Source organism: Elephantulus edwardii, unplaced genomic scaffold, assembly GCF_000299155.1.
Source record: "Elephantulus edwardii isolate Elephantulus edwardi_28Jun2011 unplaced genomic scaffold, EleEdw1.0 scaffold00162, whole genome shotgun sequence".
Taxonomy (NCBI): domain Eukaryota; kingdom Metazoa; phylum Chordata; class Mammalia; order Macroscelidea; family Macroscelididae; genus Elephantulus; species Elephantulus edwardii.
The window spans coordinates 2,782,233-2,789,028 of NW_006399912.1; positions in this window are offsets into that span (position 1 = coordinate 2,782,233).

Consider the following 6,796-nt stretch of genomic DNA (forward strand, 5'->3'; position numbering starts at 1 on the left):
TAGAATCTTTGTTTTCTTGACATTTAGCTTCAGTCCATATAGGAGGCTGTAGTCCTTGATCTTCTGCAGCAAGCGCCTCAGGCCCTCCTCAGTTTCAGCAAGCAGGGTTGTGTCATCTGCATAACGCAGGTTGTTGATGATTCTTCCACCAATCCTGATTCCACATTCCTCTTCGTATAGCCCAGCGTCTCTGATGATCTTGCAAGTCACATTTTAAACACTTTAAAATTTTCTAGGGGTCATATTTAACATAAGAAAGAGATGACATTTATTTTAATTGTATAGTCCATTTAACCAAATAGATCCAAAATATTATCCTTTCAGCATGCCATCAGTATAACAACTAATTAATGAAATGTATATATGCTGACTCTTGTCCTGTTTCACATGTTTTCATTCAATTTACCCTCATAGTCCTCAAAAGTAGGCGTGTTAACCAGCTATGGTGGAGAAAAAGGAATCTCAGGCAGTTTAGACCAATTGTCCACAGTCATAGAGCCGGTAAATGAAGGAACTAGAGTTGGAAACAACACCCACAACCCCAACCTCTCAGACAGTCATGAAGGAGGCCAAATAGTGTGGTGACACGTCAATTCTGCATCGTGGTTTTGTGCTGCTGATTGTGACTCAGAGCGCCTCCTGTGGGACGAGTGTAACAAGGACCCATATGGTTTCCAAGGCTGTAGTGTTTATAAAGAATACTGAAAATCCTGAAGAACAAGCAAGTAGGTCTTGGAGAAAGTGCAACAAGGGTGCTCCTTAGAGGGAAGCATGACAAATCGTTATCTCACATACTTCAGGAATGTTGGCAGAGGGGCTTGTGAAAAGGATCTTGCAAAAGGACATCATGGGTCAGCCAAAGAAAGCAAGACCCTCAACAGATGGACTGAGACCGTGACTGAAACGACGACAGTGGGCTCAAGTATGTCAGAGAATGAGGATGGCACAGGATCGGGCAAAGTACACATCCACTGTCCATGGGCTTGCTACGAGTTATGCTCAAGTCCATGGCTCCAAATCACAACAGTGGTCTTCACAGAAGCATACAGCCATGCCTTTCTTCCACCTGCAGCTGGTGGGTCCAAACCGTTGACTTTTTGGTTAACTGCTGAGGGTTTAACCACTACATTAGAATGCCTTCATCAATCCTATGGGTTCATAAACATAAATTTCTAAGAGGGGGGAAAATAAATTGTGGTGCTTAATTTTAAACGATCTGAGTAACCAAATCAGTAAGATTTAAAATTTATTGACAAGAGTGAAATCTAATGCTTATAAAAGCAAGCAGTCCTAGGGGTACAGTGTGTAACTCACTGGGCTGCTTACTATAAGGCCAGGGAACTCTGCTGGCTTAGTGGTAAAGAGTTGTTACTGTCAACCCAAAGGCTCGCAGTTCGAATCCACCACCTGCTTGGTGGGAGAAAGATGTGCAATCTCCTCCCAATTTACTACCTCTGAAAACCCACTGGAGCCTCAGCTATGAGTTGGTGGTGATTTTATGGTACGTGGCAACAACACCAAAAGGCCAACAGTTTGAATCCACCAGTTGCTCCAAGGGAGAAAGATGGATGGTCTCTTCCCATTAAGTTACTCAGTCTTGGAAACCAGTTGCTATGATCTGGAACCAACTTGACTGCAGTGAGTAACATGAATCCATAGGAATAATGGGTCACATCAGATTCAGTCCTGAAACCAGAACGGGAGGGTGCCTGGGTACCCGAGCTGACAGCCCTGACAGCAATCATAGCAGAAAGTCCCTGTTAGAGTGTGTGTGTGTGTAACGCGCAATAAAACTGTGTGTGTGTAACGTGCAATAAAACTAAAATTCAAGTCCATAGCCTTTAAGCTTAGAACAGAAATCACACCCATGACTCAGCTTTCAGCCAAACCACAGACAGTCCTAGAAGGTGATCCATTACACCCGGGAGAAACATTTGTCCCTTGTCACTTACTAAGTGGACACAAGGGAATCCGTTAGCCCTGACTTCTTGAATGTGACTGGCACTGCCAAGTCGTCCACGTGACGAGGAACCACAGGTGGGAAGAGGAAAGAAACAGTAGTCTGCTCCCAACTCCAAACCACGGCTCTAGCCCATCTGCCCTCTCTTTCATCCCACGATTGCCTCCCAGCCACCACGGCCCTCCCTCATCAAGACAACCGCAGGGGGTCATTTTCCTGTGCCCACAGCCTCGTCACTCTCAGTCAGTGCCTTTGCTGGCCGCTGATCTTCCACAGGCCCTGCCTAAACCACCTCCCTGTCTCAACTCCAGTCACGCCCGCTCCCTCTGGCTACGCTGCCTGCTGGTTCTTGGAACGCACAGGAAGACTTTGTACCAGTCCCCCCACTGCCTGGACTGTACCCTCACTCTTGCCCTGGCCAACTTCGGTGGGTCCCTCAGACGTCAGATACTCTATGTTATTTCATCAGAGAAGTCCTTTTAACCTCCCTGTTGAAATATGACTGATAGCCTCTATTTCTTAAACCAACCTGGGATATTCTTTCTTCTGACCTATCACATAGGCTTATCCATTTATGTGTGCATCTCCTTTGTTTTAAAAGAATTAATCTTCTTCTTTGAGGATGTTGTTAAAAATATACTCAGCCCATCAACAAACGAATGGATAGAGAAGCTGTGGTATATTCACACAATGGAATACTACGCTGCATTGATAAACAAGGAACTCATGAAATATTATACAAAATGGGTGATCCTGGAGGACATTATGCTAAGTGAAATATCTCAGTCACAAACAGACAAATATTGTATAGGGCCACTGTTGTAAAATGGGACTGACATCAGGGTTGAGGGAAAACAGAAAAAGAGGGGAGGAATGATGTATATTGCATTGAAAGATGAGGGAGAAAACTGTTTAAAAGGGATATGTGATTAGGTATTATTGTCATGACAGGAGTCCAGAATGAAGGCTGCACAGTGGATTAGACTTGGGGGGAGGGATTGTATAACAATGAAAGAATTTTTTCTTTTACTTTTCAAAGAGAAGAGCTAACTGAGGGGAGGGGGTGGGTAGGTAGAAAAGTACAACAATGAATGAATGGAAATCCAAAGTCTCTGTAAACTTCCATTAAAATGAATTTTTAAAAAACTACCTGTGCAACATATCAACAGAAAGATATTGTTTTTAAAACAAAATCCTGTATTTAGTTATAACAATATAGCCACATCTCATAAGCCCGGTTGACATGCACCAACACACCTATGAGTCTAAAGTTTTATGCTAATTTATGTTTTGGAGTTTCTACAGTGTTCTAGTCGGAGCTGTCATTATATCCAGTTACAACGACACTTTGGATCAACTGGTTTTGTCGACATGAAATACAAGTAGCATGCACTGTTGTTTTCATTGTTGCTGATGTTTTGTTGATTTTGGTAAGTTTTCTGGTGTTTTAGCACCAGTATTGTGCTAATCAGTCTTTGTAAACCTATAACCTATAGCAACAACTTTTTGGAGGATGAAGTAGTAATTAATAGAAAAGAAAGAACAGTCTTCCACTAAGTTACTAATAATATTGTGCCTCAATGATTTTACCAAAAATTTGTTGTTAGTATTCATATAACTAGAGATTCATAAAATCTAAGAAATACTACATGCAAACAATTTACAACTATCTCTCAGCTTATTGTATGATTATGGTTACTAACAGACATTACTAAGGATTCAGTGTGATCTGGTACAGAAGGAGGCCAGTGGGGAAGGTAGCAAACTGGGTCACATGAACCCTAGTCATACTTCCTATCAAACCTCTTAAGTCATTGTTTAAATACTGATCCCATTTAGATAGTTCTTTAAAAGAGCACAACACTCAAAGCAGACATTCTTTACTAATTAAGCTAAACTACTGTTTTGTCTAGGACTACAGTCTTCAACATGGATTACATCTTCACATCAAGAAAACAAAAATACTAACCCTGGAAAAAACAGGCAACATCATGACAGATGGAGAAGAGACTCAAGTTGTCAATAATCTCATCTCACTTGGACCCACAGTCAACACCCCTGGCAACAGGAATCAAGAATTCAAAAGATGTGCTGCACTGGGGCAATCTTCGGTCAAGGACCTCGCTAAAGTGCTGAAGAGCAACGATGGCAGTTTAAAGACTAAGGTGCGCCTGATCCAAGCCATGGTCTTTTCAGTTACTTCCTGTGCACCTGAAAGTTGGGTAATGAATAAGGATGACAGAAGAAGAAATGGGGCCTTTGAGTTGTACTGTGAGAGAAGAATACTGAATGTCCCATGAACTGACAAAAGAACAAACAAATCTGGCTTGAAGGAAATGTAATCAGGATGCTTGTTAGAGGCAAGGATGGTGAAACTGCCTACCATGGGTGACCCCTCCAGTATTTGAAATACTGGTGGGACAGCTTCCAGCCTCACAGCCTCACAGCAACATGCAATCCACTGCAGTATGGCAAAGTGATGTTTCTGCGAAGGCTCTATTACTTGGGCGGTGGGGGATACAGCGGGCAGGGACATACTCAGCCCTTGGAAGCTGCCTTTTTTTTTTTACATTTTTAAAATATATATTTTATTATTTTTGTGTGCGTGTACCATCAAATCAGATCTGACTGGTACAGGAGGAGATTGCCCCTCCTTCTCCAGCAGAGCATCTGGTGGGTTTGAACCACGTACCTCTGGGATTGCAGTGCAGCTTCTTGCCACTAGGCCATCAGAGCTCCCTGGAAGCTGCCTTCTCTATAATGGCCAAGACACTGCTCAACTCCCCCTGCTTCTTCTTGGCTTAGATGTATGTTCCCATCCTTTTCTTGTTGAAATGGAAGCATTGCAATGCCTTGGGGAATCCAAGCAGCTCCACACTTGAGATATTAGAGGGTCAGCAAAAGAGAGGAAGGCCTCCAGTGGGAGGGACTGACACAGTGACTGTAGCAATGACCTTCAGTACAAAAGAGGTTGTGAATCTGGACAGAATTGGGCACAGTTTCATTCTGTTGCTTCATAGGGTTTCTGTGAGTCAGATCTGATGTGATTGCATTGAACAACAATCTAAGATGAGCAATAACACTAGAAATAAATAGCTTTGTACAGAGCTGATGTTATGGATCGTTTTATCTTGTTAGGTTGCGGTCATGTCAGCTCTGACTCATTGCAACCCTACAGACCAGCAACGTCATTTAGAAGAGTGGGTCTCTGAAAACAATGTCAACTATCAACAATAGAGGACCGCTCAAATCAGTAACGGTGCAACCACGGATACTTATCAAAAGCTAGGAAAAATCACAGGGAAATGATGTTTGGAGCGATGTCATGAGGGAAAAGATAATACTTTTTTTTTCCATTTTCTAATTTTTTATTTTATATTGGTTTGCTCACAAAGCTCATACATCATGTTTGCGCTATTCTTCATTCATACTGTGTTTCATACAATCATTTCCACACATTGCGTTTTCTTCAGTCACCACTGGACCTGGCTCAATCTCTTCAGGTCCCCGCCGGATCCTTCTCATTTCTTTCACCCCCTCCATCCACTCAGCAAACTGTGAAGCCCTGCGGTTTCGCCCCTACAAGATAATACAACTTTCCATGCAGCCTGGTTACCATTTGGAACAGAAACAAACCTATAAACCAGGATACAAGAAAAGAAATCTTAAAAGGAATAACTTTATGTTTAACACTTTCCCCCCTTGGATATGAGGGCTACAAAATGACAGTCTATTTCTTCCTAGCTTTTTGCATTTCTGACTCACCATTAATGACCTGTATCAATGATTCTAGAGTCCCTGAGTGGTGCAAATGATTAAGTGCTGGGCTAGTAAGGGAAAGGCTGGTGGTTTGAGTTAACCCCGAGACGCCTTGGAAGAAAAGCCTGCTGTTCTATTTCCAAAAGATCAGCCACTGAAAACCCATCAGTTCTATCGGGACACATCCGAGTGGGAATCAACCTGCTAGTAATGGGTTTGCTCTCTGTTTATTATTGATTTTATCTAAAGTTTCAAGAAAAGGAGCTTTTAGCTTTCTCAAAGAATATGTAGAGAGAAACTGTTAACCGGGTAAAAATAGGAAACACCAGCTAATGGTAGCCTGAAGGTGCCTTTTATGTTTGTTGTTAAGTGCCATCCACTTACAGCAACCTTCTGAAGGTACAACAGAAGAAAACAGTGGCTGGCTGTCCATCACCACAATCATTGCCGCCTTGGACCCAAAATGTCAATCCCTCTCACTGAAGGTCTGTTCTTTATCACTGACCCTCTACTTCACCAAGATTGATATCCTTCTTCAGAGCCTGTTGTTGCTGTTAAGTGCCGTCGAGTGGTAGACGACTCATAGCGACCCTATGAATGAAAGACCTGAGCACTGTTCATAGAGTTTCCGGAGGCAAGCCATTTTGGAAGTGGATGCCACTCCTGCTTCCAAGCTTGTTTTAATCGGGGAGCTCCACCAAACCCTGTCCACCATGTGTAACCATTATCATGTTTGGCACATCAGTGTCACAGTGTTCAGCATCACAGCAACCACGAGTTACCTCTGTACAGCAAAGGGACAGACCAGTGTTATACCATGCAGAAGAATGTTTGACCAAAAAACAATTTAAACCAGGCTTGAAGGCCGCAGATTAAAATCACCTACCTTGGGCTTTGGCTACCCAATGCGGACTGAGAGTGGGGTGGAGCTCCCCGATAGAACAAGCGTGGAAGAAGGAGTGGCGTCCACTTCCATAATAGCTTACCTCCGGAAACCCTATGAACTTGGAGAGAGGATGAAAGGCACCTAAGCGTCAAGGACTCTCCTTCATAGGGTCGCTATGAGTCGCCTGCGAC